Below are 17,007 nucleotides of genomic sequence, written 5' to 3'. Positions count from 1 at the left end.
TGCACGGTGTAACTTTTTGTTTTTATTATTAATTTTATCCAATATTTATCCAGAATGTTCCGGGGACCCCCCCCCCCCCCCCCCCCCCCCCCGCGGTAACTGTCATTTCTCAAAGATCTTTTCCAAAAATAATCAAAGTACATTACAGAGCACAGTGCATTACAGTAACTATAACAATAACTGTATAGTTGCACCGCTCAGTTCACACAGGTGCACGAATCAAATGATTCCTGAGCGCGGCGCACGCTGCAGCTCACCGCTCCTTGGCTGCGGCTCACCGCTCCAAGAGATGGGTCAAATGCGGAGAACAAATTTCACTGCGTTAACGTGTGTGACAAATCGTACGACTTTGACTTTGACTTTAACTATGCATGTGGTCAAGACTCAAGTGACGACTAGAAGGTTGGATTACCGCTGGGGGGCGCTGTGGGCGCTGGGGGGGCGTGTTCTCTCCTCCGCGCCATCAGTGCCCATAGCCGAGGCGGGGTTGGCGAAATGGCCTTTCTGTGTGTAGTTTGCATGTTCTCCCCGTGTTCCCTAGGGTAGGTAGTACCCTCCCATGTTCTCCCCGTGTCCCCTATGGGGTAGGTATATACCCTCACATGTTCGCCCCGTGTCCCCTAGGGTAGGTACCCTAAAAACATGCAGTAATCCTGGAAAGGAACTCGTCAGAATAACGTCCACTCGCTACGTCCGGCCGGGGAAGCTCTCCCCTGTCACGTGAAAAGAAGCAGCTTGGACTCATCATGAATAGAAGGAAGCATGAGGCCAGTCCGCTGCCCTCCGGGTTGGAGGGGCAGCCCAGGATTACAACATAGATAATTGACACTGGGTGAAAAAAATGGGTTGCAAAATCGTGGGATAAAAAATAAAAACATAAAATAAAAGACTCAAGTGACGCAGCTTCTCCTCTCCTCTCCAGAACCAACGGAATCCTAAGTTGAGTCGTACATGGCAGTCAGCCGAACGCACAACTCATCTTACCTTGTTGGTAACCGTTGGTTACACCCACGCACGCAGGCACACACACACACACACACACACACACACACACACACACACACACACACACACACACACACACACACACACACACACACACACACACACACACACACACACACACACACACACAAACACTTCCCAAGTAAAGAATGTGCAGACCTGTTTCACCGCCAGCTACCCACAGCAAGTGAATGAGTCAGTGAAGGGAACAGGGATGTTCATTGTTTTTGTCGTCTTCATTCTCACGGTGGTTTTGTCAACCTTATTACTCTTAGTCTTGGGGAGCTGACAGGGAATGAGTGTTCTTGGCCCGAATGCTGCATATTATGGTCTGCCACGGATATAATAAAACTGTGGCAAAAGAAAAATAGAAAAGAAGAAGAAGCCAGTGATGGAAGAAGTAGGCCTACTTTCTATTAAAAGTACCCCCCCCCCCCCCCCCCAGGAGTGCCCCAGAATAGGCGTTTTGAGTAGATAACCCATTTGGGGCGGGAACCCCTTTTGGTGTTTTAACTGAGCATTATGTTATACTTTAGCTATTGAAAAATAGCATATCTACAAGCTCATAGCTACGAGCTTGTCTGCTATTTTTGAAAAAAAAATTGAATTTTTGAATATATATATATTTTTTCACACGACTTTTTCAGACCTAAATGGAAGTAGCCTAGATGCTAAATCACTCAAACCCTATAAGAGTGTAGAGCAAGGTTATCCTACTGTTGGACTTGTAATCTATACTGGCAAACAGTGACAGCTATACAGTATTATGCCATAAAAGTAAATGTGGATGTAATGTTATATAGCATAATGGATATAGAGCATGGCATTGACACTGCCAGAATCAGAGGTGTACACATATTCCCCAGGGCAGGGTCGTCCATCTAAACCATAGACTGTAAAAAAAATATGGACAAAGCGTTCTCCGGGTCTGATATGGACGTAAAATGAAGCCTTGAATTGTAAATCGCCATCTTTCTAGATCCGTTTTGGCCCAGCTGGCCCATTGGCTGGCCCAGACAACGAGGCGGGACTTCCCCCCTTCTTCTTAGTTGGTTTTTATTTTGACTCGAGTGGGTGGGGAATCCCGATCATAGACTGTAACGGTAGCCATGCCCCTCAGAACATACGCGACTTTATGGTAATTTATTTTATAAATGGGACCATAATTCTCCAAAAAGAATATTATGACCAAGGTAATACAGTCTAGGTAGGTGAAGTTGGGCCCAAATACATGGACCTCTATGGAGCTATGGGGTTTTTTGGGCCTAATGACAGCGCCACAACAGGCCATTATATGAACTTTCAGGGTATCCCGATTTCCTCAGTGGCTTCACAAAATATCTGTCTGACTCCCCCCCTGATCTAAACGCACTATAGTGGCACAGAAAGGGCACTTTGGATAAAAGCATCCCAAATGGCATAGAATCATAGATTATAGTATAGCTCAAGCAACACAGCATGGGATATAGAGGTATATGAGCGTGACATCATCACGTTATGATGATGTCAAGTTATGCGGTGAACGCCTATACTTAGTATACTGAGTGGCAAAAACTATTTCCTGTTTTTTCATTCCAAGGACTATCAAACATTTGGCCGTGAACCCCAGCTGGAAATGTTTTGTGCCAGAGACTCCCATACAATAATGTATGTGTTTTTTAAATAGCATATCTACTAGCTCACAACACTGGGAGTTTGTAGATCGGTTCTTTTCAAATAGCCCGTGTATTGGTTTAAAGGACCACTTCACCACTTTCCAAACTATCTTTTATATAATAGGTCCTCACTAATAATCAATAACTCAGTCTGTGTCTCATATAGGAGGGCTGTGGGCAGTTTCGAAACCGCGACGATGTCACTGGAGGACGGTTTCTGAACTGCCCACAGCCCTCCTATGAGACACAGACTGAGTAGAAAAAAATTGTGCCATTTTTTCATGATTATCAGTGAGGACCTATTATATGAAGATATGTTGAAAAGTGGTGAAGTGGTCCTTTAAGGTGGTGGAACAGATTTCGATCAAATATTAAGACCGTTGTCTGGGGGGACCGCCTGCATGGAACCCCCCCTCAAGGACCCCTTGGGGGTCCCCCCGACTCTGAGAACCTGAGAACCGCCGACTTAAGAGCCACAACAGCATTACGGCATATACTGTATAATCTACCAAGAGAGAGAGAGAGAGAGAGAGAGAGAGAGAGAGGGGGGGATATGTGATGTGTTTCTGTCTGTATGTCTGGACACATGTCTGTGTGTGTGTGTGTGTGTGTGTGTGTGTGTGTGTGTGTGTGTGTGTGTGTGTGTGTGTGTGTGTGTGTGTGTGTGTGTGTGTGTGTGTGTGTGTGTGATGTGTGTGCGTTGAGCTTATGGTAAATTGTCTTGGAGTCAAACTCCTGACTCTTGTCTTCATGCCGTCCAACTTAAGTCTTATTGTGAGTGGAAAAGAGTGCGAGAAGGGAAATGAAAAAAAGAATCAAGACATTCTGATCCGTTCGGTTCATAGGGTGCGAGTCGGGTTCAACCCGGCCCTCGACAGAGCCAGAGGCAGACGCTTGAAATGGTCCACCTGCACGGAGCTATATAGCTGACCTCCTCTGACTCGGCCGCCATATAGCCTCCCAAGGGCTCCGTTGCGTATCTGAGAGGGGAAGGAAGGTGAAGGGGGTGATAAGAGCCGAAAGCCCCCCAGGGTGTATAGCCGCTTATCCCATTCTGACCGGGCACCCATTTTGGTGTCAGCATCATGTTATGCTTTAGCTACTGAAAAATAGCAGATCTACAAGCTCATATCGCGCCACCGAGTGGCGCGATACGAGCTTGTAGGTCTGCTATTTTTGAAAAATCTAAGAGCGACTGACATTTTTAGAATCTGATCTCAGGTCAGAATGGGTTCATCAGACCAGTGTGTGTCCGGCGGAAACCTCGTATGAATCTGATCTGAGGTCAGAATGGGTTATATTCCCTCCTCACACGTACACGAGGCCCTTCAATGAGACATTCGTATACAAACACACGCTATATAGCTGACATATCGTTGCTGTCGGGCGGAAACCTCTCATCGCCACGATATTTTATTTTTGTAAATGAACGGCCTATAGTTGATCAGACTATATATATACAGCGTTGCACAAAAGTACAACAGATCCACAAGCTCGAGCACGTGGCGTCTGGCGATGTATATATGTGTACTTTTGCTTTTAAAAAATGTGAATACTGAAAAGTTTTGGACATATGAGGTTTCATATACCGTACACACACCTCTGTCTCTTGCACACGCACACACACACACACACGCACACGCATGCGCGCACACCACACACGTATTAACATGCAGTCATGTCCACTAAACCATCACAGATTCTGACACACACGCACGCACGCACACACACACACACACACACACACACACACACACACACACACACACACACACACACACACACACACACACACACACACATGTGCGTTGACGCGACTCCTTAAACATGACACACACTCCACGGCGACTCACGGCCCTGCAACTCAGGGGTCGACCCCGCGCCCCTCGCCGCAAACACCTGAGGTGATTTCTTTGGGACGTGCGCGTGCCGAAACGTTTGCCAGCTCAGCGCCGCGGGAACCGAACCGGGGTGGTGGAAAGAGCAAAGGGGGGGAGGGGGGGTGTCAGAGCGATCTCGCGGAAGCCACGAAACACGTTTTGGTCACGCGGGGTTATAACAGTGGCAGACGGGACTTTCTACGCCAGGCCCCACATATATACTGTATAACAGGGGGGAAGGGGTTGTGTCTGCAGGCCGGGGGGCCGCATGGGGGTGGGGGGGGGGGTCTGCCGGTTGCCTCAGGAACAACACACACAACACACTCACTGAGGAGGAGAGCTGTGTGGGGGGGGAGATGGAAATAAATGAGGGGAAATTAATGTGGAGGTTTTGAAGAACTGTAGTTTGAGAGAGTGGCATGTTTTTTAAAACGCCGGCCACCCACTCTCTCTCTCTCTCTCTCTCTCTCTCTCTCTCTCTCTCTCTCTCTCTCTCTCTCTCTCTCTCTCTCTCTCTCTCTCTCTCTCTCTCTAGGCCTCTCGAGACACATGAACAACCCCCCCCCCCATCCTCTGAATCGCCAAGAAGCGGTGTTTGAAAGGCCAAATCAAAATATACACATATAACACAAGTCATTAATACACTCATGGACACAGACGCACAAATCAAACTGCCCTCGCAAACACATTCTCGCGCACTAATCCTCTCATTCTCTCACAGATACACACACAAACACGCACACACACGCACACACACACACACACACACACGCACACACAGACGCACACACACACACACACACACACACACACACACACACACACACACACACACACACACACACACACACACGCGCGCGCCCACGCACGCACAGAGACAGCACGGATTCAGCCAAAAGTGCAGCGAGAGCATTGCATAAGGCAACACATTCACGTCCAGAAACATTAAACGTGATGCATTTTAACGTCGTCTCATATCTAATCTGGGTAATGTTCTACAGAGACAGACTATCGCTTAACTTTTCCTGGCAGAGTGACGATAGCAGGCCTGCACAGTGTTCCAACACAACCGCTTCTCTCCCGAGACCCATCCCTATAAACAGATATACGCACGCACCCGCTCACAACTTAACACACACATACCAACCGCCCTGTGCACGCACACAGACACAATAACAGTTTCTGTTTTTACTTGAGAGACACACCAACCTCCCTGTGCACGCACGCACGCACGCACCTGCAACGTCGAAATTACTTTTTGCTTTTAAAAGTACAAAAGTATTGGCATAAAAATATGACCTTAAATAAATTAGGCCCGATGTGTTTTCAAAACCTTTCGAAACATGTCGAAAGCGTGTGAAAAAGGACTAAATGTACAGTTACTATAGTAAACTATAGTAACTGAAGTTTTTTAATAAGTGTAGTGGAGTACGTAGTTTAAACATTTGCTTCTTTTACTCAATGTAAAAAATACCGTACCCCAGAATTGTACTCAAAAAAGCATTTGAACCGTGTGCATAAAGAAGAACAGACAATCCTAACTAAGAATCACCACCCGCACCCACGCAAAGAGTCTGGTGTCATTCACATACAGTACACACTCTGCCCTATTCATTATTTCACATAGACACGTCATGCACACGCACAATGCCATTTATATAGATGCATACAGATCCATATGCACACATATGCAGTACTCACACTTTCATAGAGGCACACGTTCTCCCCATCTTGGCCTCTCTCTATCTCTTCATCATTCTCTCATTCTTCCGTCTCTCTCTTATAAACACCAAAACACAGGAATGAGTCTTACACTCCAACAAGTGCACTATACAGCAGAGGTTCACACACATGCACACGCACGCACACGCACGCACGCACGCACACACACACACACACACACACACACACACACACACACACACACACACACACACACACACACACACACACACACACACACACACACACACACACACACACACACACACACACACACACACTATAACCACCGTGTCTCTACTCTCCGGAATAATCCTTATGCTTTCTTGCTATGCTGTCAAGGAAAAGGAGTCCGTGTTGCAGAACTGGTGATTTAATAAACAAAATAATAATTCAAAAAGGACAAATGTGATCAGCCAGGGTTCTATTCTGTATCCAACCTCCGTAGTGAACAACAAAGTAATATATCTCTTCCTCAATCATGTGACCGCTTCCCTGCACACCAGAACAGAACGTAAACACAAGATATCCCATAATACTCCTCGTCCCAGCCTCAGCCCCGCCAACACAGTTAAAGGAACAATCCCCCTGTATATACCTTAGGGTTACAACACACACACACACACACACACACACACACACACACACACACACACACACACACACACACACACACCTTTTATCTCCATATTTTCATATATTAATGGCGTACTATCATACTACAGCATCACACAAAAGCACCAAAAGTAGCAGATCTACAAGCTTGAAGCATGGCACGAATTGTGTCTTCTCTACATATAGTTTAAAAGCTACGGAAAAGTGGTTATATGTAAAAATGGAAGCATATACAGTATGTTCTGCATCTGTTACCACGACCTTGATTAAAATATAAATAAATAAAAAGAAGGGGAAAGAAATGCAGTTGTCAATTTATGACCCCAACCTCACCCTCCCGCACACCACCCCGCTTGGGGTCCAGATTGAGAACCTCTGTACTACAGAAATGACCCCCCCCCCCCCCCCCAACCCCCTCCTCCCCCAGCCACTACTCTTTTCAACCATGTTTGTGTGAGAGCAAACACAAACTTATTTTTGCTTTTGAGAGAGAGAGAGAGAGAGAGAGAGAGAGAGAGAGAGAGAGAGAGAGAGAGAGAGAGAGCGAGAGAGAGAGATGGAAAAAAAAAACACATTCTGGATCTCCTCAACAATGGCGGTTTGTGTGCTTTGCTCCAGGTTTTTGGTCTCTCTTAATGTGACCCTAATGAGAAAGAAGGGAGAATGATTAGATGGAATTCATTGCCCCTAGAGGTGCTATAGCCGCAACCAGGCCGGCCTCACGGCCAGGACTAAACTCTTTGCACACACAGCGTGCTACTGAAAGCCTGTAAAAACTCTGAAATGCAACAGTGGAAGGGAAGGTTTTCTTTTTGGTCTTTCTGTTGGTGCTTTAATGACTACAATTAAGTCAACATGTTTGTTCGTTTAAGCCATTAAAACCAAGTGAGCATCTGTGTCATTTTATATGCTATAGCAACATGTTTATCATGCAGGAAACTCCTTAGGATTTAGAACAGTGGTTCTCAAAAGTATAGCAAACCTATACCAGTACACAGCGCATCAGTTTGTGCCACGCGTGTGAGCTTGTACATCTGCTATTTTTGAAAGATCTTGAATAATTATGAATTTGTGTAACACAAATCTTCTTTGGCACAGAACATTTTCAGATGGGGGTCCGCGGTCAAACATATATCAATTCGGGGCTCTTATAGGCATGAAAACTACATTGAGAACTGCTGATTTAGAAGGCATATTTGTACATTCGGCTGCAGGTCTAAATTGGTTAAGGAGATGGATTTTAACTTTGCGCGTACGCAACAGTTAACGGTCCTTTGCTGGCACAAGCACTGCTGGCTGAGAACTGAGAACTGAGATATTAGGTAAATGTATATACTGTTACAATTTGTTTCGTTTAAATTAAACTGTATCTGAATGCGATACAAAATACATGTGTTTTGCATTTTATTTTTCCTGAATAATGAAAACACTTGACAGGAATGCACCGCGGCATCATCATTCCACATACAGTTTTCTCATTCTCGTGAAACACACACACACACACACACACACACACACACCCACACACACACACACACGTTTGCACTGACCTCTCTATAAGCCAGCACAAACACATGCGAAATCTGGAACGCTTGTTGAATATTTTATAAGAAGTGCCAATAGCTCACCTTGTCAAAATATTTCACTGTGCTGTGTTGACATACATGTCTTTCTTATGGCATCGGGATGATTGATTGTTGAGCAAAAGGTCTAGACCAGGGGTGGGCAACTGGCGGCCCGGGGGCCACATGCGGCCCCCCACCTTCACTTAATGCGGCCCGCGTGTTAATATCAGAATATATTGTATTGATCTCAGCTGTTACAATTCCAAACCCGCTTTGATTACTTCATGACTAGTATTAAATGACTAGTACTTAATGACTATAGTATTAAAATGTTAATGTCCTTTTGTGTCCAATGTAGTTATGTTAACAGTTCATAAAGTTAAAGGTATATTCAGTGATTTCACTTAATTCAAATATCACTTATTTTTTTTGTTTTGTTGTGATAATCCTCCCTAATATAGAGTGTGCTGGCCATATAAGGAGTCCCTCCCTGTCCCCAGTTAACCCCTGGGGGTCAAAAAAACCTTAGGTTTCGTTTTTGACTCTCTATCCTGATTGGACGAAAGGCTGGGTCCCACAGCCAAAAACGAAACCTAAGGTTTTTTGAGTGAAATCACTGAATATACCTTTAACAGGATTCCAATTTCAAAGTAGCAGTAATATGCACTGTGGCCCCTCTGGAGTGAGTGTGGAAATATATTGCCCACCTCTGGTTTAAACAGAAGAGTCGTTTCAGAGGAGTTGTGTCAAGTCGTGGCACTGTGCGGCACCATATAGTACCATGAGCCTCATGAGGTCATCCACCGTCCGGGGGCCCCCAGGGGTCTTTAGGAGGGTTCCAGGGGGGTCCCCGTGGCATGCAGCTAAATGATTGTTAATTCTGAGAGTGTGCAACATTTAACCAAATGGACCTGTACACTCTCAGAGGCTCCGTGGGCCTAATGCATAGGGAAAACGTTTGAGAACCACTGATTTAAACTTTTCCACTCACCTTCTACTAATCATTTAAAAACATCACGATATGTAAGTACACAAGTTACATTGTAGAGATAAGAAAATATATAATATAATATCTCTGCTGTCGGGAAGAAACCATCTAACTCCAAGATGTTCATTTTTCAGGAAATTGTTAGGATCTGTCTCTCCACAGACCTTGCCAGACCTGGCAACCTCTCCACAGACCTTGTCAGACCTGGCGACTCCCATTTTTCCCTTCCACTCACTCAGTCCCTGCACTCACCTGTCTTCAACTCCCACATCAGCCCACCTGTGAACACTTTGTCAATTTACCTGCTCACTATAAGACTGGACTCATTACAAACATTCAGTGTCAGTTCATAGTTTGTTGTTGCCGATGCATGTTCCTCTCCTCTGTTGACTTTTTGTCATTCCGCCATTCCTGATTCCTGTATTCTACTGAAGTAAGATATATTCCTGGTTTTTCCTGCGTTCAACTTCTGTGTAAGGTTTTTGCTTCCTATTTTTGATTAAATCCTTAAACGGCTATACTTGTCTGTGGTTACTCTGCATAATTGGGTTCAACACTCTGCATCACAACAGTATGAACTGACCATAAAGATGAACCCAGCAGAGCTACTCTTTTTGACAAAGAAGGTGTTGATTTTTGGAAGTGATGTGGATCGTCTTGTGGCCTCTCCCCCTAACCTGCATGCTGAACTTCGAAGGGAGATTTCTATCCAGCAACAGTGGTTTAAAGAGAGGCCATGGACAAGCCATTTTGTCCCCCATTTTGATGTGGTTTGTGGGAGGCTGAAGAACTTTGAGACCAGCTCACTACCACATGCTTCCCAGCCAGCTCCTCACTCTATTAGGGTTGGAGTGATGAGCCTGCATCCCCTTAGCCCTGGTTCTATCCGGCAGGAGACCCAGTGTATGGAATATTTTCCCAGCGAGCGGAAGAACCACTATATGGATTATTTTTCCCATTTTCGAGGCAGTGAAGAAGTTCATTCAGAACAACTTCATGCAACAAATCCGTATTATGGCACCCGCCTGGCTCGGGGAGGTCCCCGTTGTGTCGACAGGCGGGGGGTGTGTCCCGGGGTCTCCCAGCCACCAAGCCCACCCGGGCAGCCCCGTCACGTCCTGCTGCAGTCCCGCCTGCAGCCCCCTCACGTCCTGCTGCAGTCCCGCCTGCAGCCCCTTCACGTCCTGCTGCAGTCCCGCCTGCAGCCCCTTCACGTCCTGCTGCAGTCCCGCCTGCAGCCCCTTCACGTCCTGCTGCAGTCCCGCCTGCAGCCCCTTCACGTCCTGCTGCAGTCCCGCCTGCAGCCCCTTCACGTCCTGCTGCAGTCCCGCCTGCAGCCCCTTCACGTCCTGCTGCAGTCCCGCCTGCAGCCCCTTCACGTCCTGCTGCAGTCCCGCCTGCAGCCCCTTCACGTCCTGCTGCAGTCCCGCCTGCAGCCCCTTCACGTCCTGCTGCAGTCCCGCCTGCAGCCCCTTCACGTCCTGCTGCAGTCCCGCCTGCAGCCCCTTCACGTCCAGCTGCAGTCCCGCCTGCAGCCCCTTCACGTCCTGCTGCAGTCCCGCCTGCAGCCCCTTCACGTCCTGCTGCAGTCCCGCCTGCAGCCCCTTCACGTCCTGCTGCAGTCCCGTCTGCAGCCCCTTCACGTCCAGCTGCAGTCCCGCCTGCAGCCCCTTCACGTCCTGATGCACTCCCGCCTGCAGCGGTGCAGCCCCGTCACGGGCCTGCACTACGGCAGCGGGACCCCGGGGGTGTTTTTCAGCTACCTGACCCCTGTTTCTCGCTCCCAGTGACTTTGTCTCCTGTCTTTGTGAAAAGCCTGCCCAGCTCTCCGCCGTCCTGTTTTCTGCCGCCCAGCTCTCCACCGCCCAGCCTGCCCAGCACTCCACTGAGTGCTGTGCTGCCTGGCATCCATGAGCCCTTGCCGGCGGCCTCCATTGGTGACCTGCCTGCGCCCTCTGCACCCTCACCGACTGTACCTCCTGCTGACCTGCCAGAGCCCTTGCCGGCCATCTCCCTAGGTGTCCTGCCTGCGCCCTCTGCACCCTCAACAGTCCTTTCAGCCGGTGACCTGCCAGAGCCCTTGGCAGTCAACTCCAGTGGTGACCGGCGTCAGCCTGACGTTATGGAAGCTCTGGCCCTGGGCTTTTTGTTCGGCTGCTTCCGTCAGCTGCTGTCTGCCGGCTCTCCTTCTCCAGAGTCTGCAGCACCCTCCTCATCTCCTGGGTGTGCAGTGTTCTCTGGGGTCCCAACATCCTCCTCGTCTCCTGGGTGTGCAGCGTCCTCTGGGGTCCCGTCTCCAGAGTCTGCAGCATCCTCCTCCTGTCCTCCGCCTGCAGTCCCGCCTGCAGCTCCGCATCTGCCTGCAGTCCCGCCTGCAGCTCCGCCTCCGCCTGCAGTCCCACCTGCAGCTCCGCCTCCGCCTGCAGTCCCACCTGCAGCTCCGCCTCCGCCTGCAGTCCCACCTGCAGCTCCGCCTCCGCCTGCAGTCCCACCTGCAGCTCCGCCTCCTCCGCCTGCAGTTCCGCCTGCAGCTCTGCCTCCGCCTGCAGTCCCGCCTGCAGCTCCGCCTCCTCCGCCTGCAGTTCCGCCTGCAGCTCTGCCTCCGCCTGCAGTCCCGCCTGCAGCTCCGCCTCCTCCGCCTGCAGTTCCGCCTGCAGCTCTGCCTCCGCCTGCAGTCCCGCCTGCAGCTCCGCCTCCTCCGCCTGCAGCTCTGCCTCCTCCGCCTGCAGCACCTCCGGCGTCGCCTCTGCCTGCAGCATCCTCTGCGGTCCCGTCTGCAGCGTTTTCTGAGGCCCCGCCGCTGCAGCTTGCCTCTGAGGCCCCGCCGCTGCAGCTTGCCTCTGAGGCCCCGCCGCTGCAGCTTGCCTCTGAGGCCCCGCCGCTGCAGCTCGCCTCCGAGGTCCCGTCTCCTGAGTCTGCAGCGTCGTCTCCTGAGTCTGCAGCCCTCCCTCCTGAGTCTGCAGCTTCAGCCCCAGAGCCTGCAGCATCGCCTGTGACTCAGCCTGCAGCACCCCTGGCGTCACCTGCAGCATCACGTCCAGATCCTGCAGCATACCCGGCTCCGCTTCCACGGTCCTCCGCCTCGTCTCGGCCTCCAAGCCGCCCTCCTGACTGCACCTCCTCAGCCTCCACGTCTCGGCCTCCAGGGCGTCCCCCTGAACTCAGCAGCTCCGCCTCTGGCCATCGTCCCGGCCGCCCACCTGAGTGCACAGGCTCCGCCTCTGGCCATCGTCCCGGCCGTCCCCCTGAAGTCTCCAGCTCTGCCTCAGTTTCCCTCCTCCAGGCCCCCTCCACCCACCCTGCGCGTCCCTCGTTAAGGTTGTTGGACGTCTGGTATCCGTCCCTTGAGGGGGGGGGTACTGTTAGGATCTGTCTCTCCACAGACCTTGCCAGACCTGGCAACCTCTCCACAGACCTTGTCAGACCTGGCAACTCCCATTTTTCCCTTCCACTCACTCAGTCCCTGCACTCACCTGTCTTCAACTCCCACGTCAGCCCACCTGTGAACACTTTGTCAATTTACCTGCTCACTATAAGACTGGACTCATTACAAACATTCAGTGTCAGTTCATAGTTTGTTGTTGCCGATGCATGTTCCTCTCCTCTGTTGACTTTTTGTCATTCCGCCATTCCTGATTCCTGTGTTCTACTGAAGTAAGATATATTCCTGGTTTTTCCTGCGTTCAACTTCTGTGTAAGGTTTTTGCTTCCTATTTTTGATTAAATCCTTAAACGGCTATACTTGTCTGTGGTTACTCTGCATAATTGGGTTCAAGAAAATCTTGTATTTTGAAACAAAGCAATACAGCCTCATCAAAGTTGGTGTTGTGACTTTATATTATAGTCAATTACTTCCATGAGAGGGGGAGAGGTGGTGGAGTTAATTGCTTTAGCAGACAATTTGAGGGTCCAATGGAGTTAAGAGGTTTTCTCCAAAGCGTTTTTTACTACTTTTCATTGGTTCAATATTTTTTAAACAAACTTAAAGGGTGTGTGTACGGATATAATTAAACTTTGCTGTTTCATAGCTTTGCTTAACTACTGATTCAACCCTCCGTAAAGGACTGTAACAGACAGGTATGGTAATTTGTGATTCAAACACACACCGTTATATTACTCAAAAACACACTTCCTCCAAGTTGCAATAATGCTCGCAAACAATCACTTATTTTCGGCTATTTATTACTATTATCTCATAACACACTCATACACGTACAAACACACTTCTACTAAACAGTAAAAAGCCTTATTTGATAGATATAGTTATAGATATAGTTCAATATCTGATTGTCCTTAATCATTATAGCACAAGATATTCAGAGATCACGGCATCAGGTAATAATTGAAACACAAAAGAAACACAACACATACTATTAATTCACAGATCTAGCGACTGCACAAGCGTATCATTATGACTGTATTTAGAGCATTTAACTGTACTTATTAACACATTATGAAGACTTACGCAAACGCCATGTCTCCTGTTCATTACATTGCTTCAGAATTAACTAGAATCCCGCGCTCATATCCTGTGAAAGCACGCCTCTGTCATCTGATACTTCCTCCTGCCTATTGCCTCCTTCACTGTGTTCCATAGACGCACCAAGCATCTCCCTTAGTATAACACATTTTACCCCCCAATTAACTGTAATTAATATCTACATCCCTGAGATACTGTAATTGGTTGATAAGAGGATTTCTGTTCTTATATAACACAGAGTATTTACTGTATAGGCAGTGAACTTCCTTAATACATCTACATAATATACAACACAAACATGAAGTTACAAATACAAGTAAGACGCGCAAACGCGGGAAGCGAACGCAGCTCGTGTGTGTGTGGTTGTGTGTGTGTGTGTGCTACAGCTGCGCCCTGTGTGTGTGTGTGTGCTACAGCTACGCCCTCTGGTGGCGGGCGGGTGGTGTCACAGCGGGACAGACACACAGACATGAGCAGCAGGGTCTCATAGTAAGTGGCTCACTGCGTTCGCAATAAGCTGGGTCGGCACTTAATATTGTAATGAGCCCACCACCCGGAATAAACGCGGCAGTTTGCAATGGCACTGATTTAGGCTATGCCAACAAATGGAGTTAGGTGGTTTCCTCCCGACAGCAACGATTATACAAACTGCTTATTGAAGCATAAAAACATAACAATATTTAAGTACACAAGTAACATCATAGAGATAAGAAAATATATCACATAGAAACTGCTTCTTGAAGCTGTAATCCACAACGTGGAACGTAGATCAAGTAAAAAAAAAAGCAACAGTACAAAAAGTACAAAATGGTTAATTTGATCAGAACTAATCCTGGTTGTTCTCAGTGTGAACACAACAACATTACATCAGAACTAATCCTGGTTGTTCTCAGTGTGAACACAACAACATTACATCAGAACTAATCCTGGTTGTTCTCAGTGTGAACACAACATTACATCAGAACTAATCCTGGTTGTTCTCAGTGTGAACACAACATTACATCAGAACTAGTCCTGGTTGTTCTCAGTGTGAACACAACATTACATCAGAACTAATCCTGGTTGTTCTCAGTGTGAACACAACATTACATCAGAACTAATCCTGGTTGTTCTCAGTGTGAACACAACATTACATCAGAACTAATCCTGGTTGTTCTCAGTGTGAACACAACATTACATCAGAACTAATCCTGGTTGTTCTCAGTGTGAACACAACATTACATCAGAACTAATCCTGGTTGTTCTCAGTGTGAACACAACATTACATCAGAACTAATCCTGGTTGTTCTCAGTGTGAACACAACATTACATCAGAACTAATCCTGGTTGTTCTCAGTGTGAACACAACATTACATCAGAACTAATCCTGGAAGGATCCTTGCAACTCAATGACAGCATAAGCCAGCGGAACCTTCACATTCTTTTTTTTTTAATTATTATTGTTTTTAAATTAATTTCCCATCGCACCGGAACCGGAGTGCTATGTGCGCTTACAGAACAGTTTTGAACCGTAATCAATTTATATTTAAAAAAGGCGCCAAAAGGCGATCTCTGCGACGAGTGTGTTTGGAGCCAGAAGGCATCATAAGGCGAGTTAACACAGCGGTTCCCAAACCTTTTTGGCCAAGCACCCTGTTACCTCCTGGTAGCTGCTCTAAGAATGTTGTGATGGCAGTTTGAAAACATCCAGAGCTTTTACTTTGGTAGCTGCTTTAAGAATGTGTTGATGTCAGTACTGTTGTACATTAAAGGAGCATTCAGTGATTTGGGTGGTTTGGAACCCCCCCCCCCCCGGTCTGTCGCTGGCTTCCATTGCTTCCATGTTAGACTATCTTTGCAACGTCATGGCGCTGCATAGATTACATTGACAATGAACGGTAGACTGCATTGTTTCATCTGCCCATGTGAACGCAACAACAGAGTAAGTGGACAAAAATTGTGACATATTGTTTTAAATGGTGCATATATATATAGCGCCTTTATCCAAGGCGCTTTATATAGATTGTGCTGTGCATTACATTCACCCATTCATACACTGATGGCGGAGGAAACCATGCAAGGCGCCAACCTGCACATCAGCAGCAATTAGGGGTTCAGAGTCTTGCTCAAGGACAATTCGACACTAACTCTGGGGGAGCCCGGGTTTGAACTGGCAACCTTGCGGTTACCATCCGGCCACTCTACCCCTGAGCCACCGCCGCCCCGTTTCAGATCATTCCAGACGCTCCTCGTAGTCTCCTAATGAGCTGAGATCATTCCAGAAGCTCGTCTGGCTCCTCATAGCCGTCTTCTTCTTCACTGAGTCTGGCGTCAGCGCTGGAAGCCGCAACGTTAACGTAATGCATCTCCACGTTCTCCACGTCTACACGCTGCATCCTGGCGGCCTGGGAGACACACAGCAGCAGCAGCACACTTTGACTGAACTGGATCACACAAGTCTGGATCAGTGTCGTTTACACTGAACCCTTTAGAACATTGAACCCTTTAGAACACTGAATCCTTAGAACACTGAACCCTTTAGAACACTGAACCCTTAGAACACTGAATTCTTAGAACACTGAATCCTTAGAACACTGAACCCTTAGAACACTGAATTCTTAGAACACTGAATCCTTAGAACACTGAACCCTTAGAACACTGAATCCTTAGAACACTGAACCCTTAGAACACTGAATCCTTAGAACACTGAACCCTTAGAACACTGAATCCTTAGAACACTGAATCGTTAGAACACTGAATCCTTAGAACACTGAACCCTTAGAACACTGAATCCTTAGAACACTGAATCCTTAGAACATTGAACCCTTAGAACACTGAATCCTTAGAACACTGAATTCTTAGAACACTGAATCCTTAGAACACTGAATCCTTAGAACACTGAATCCTTAGAACACTGAATCGTTAGAACACTGAACCCTTAGAACACTGAATCCTTAGAACACTGAACCCTTAGAACACTGAATCCTTAGAACACTGAATCCTTAGAACACTGAATTCTTAGAACACTGAATTCTTAGAACACTGAACCCTTAGAACACTGAATTCTTAGAACACTGAACCCTTTAGAACACTGAATCCTTAGAACACTGAACCCTTA

The sequence above is a fragment of the Protomyctophum parallelum genome (assembly GCF_964188405.1).
Source record: "Protomyctophum parallelum genome assembly, chromosome: 6".
Lineage (NCBI taxonomy): Eukaryota > Metazoa > Chordata > Actinopteri > Myctophiformes > Myctophidae > Protomyctophum > Protomyctophum parallelum.
The sequence above is the reverse complement of the archived record's forward strand: the minus strand, read 5'-3'. Positions refer to the sequence as shown.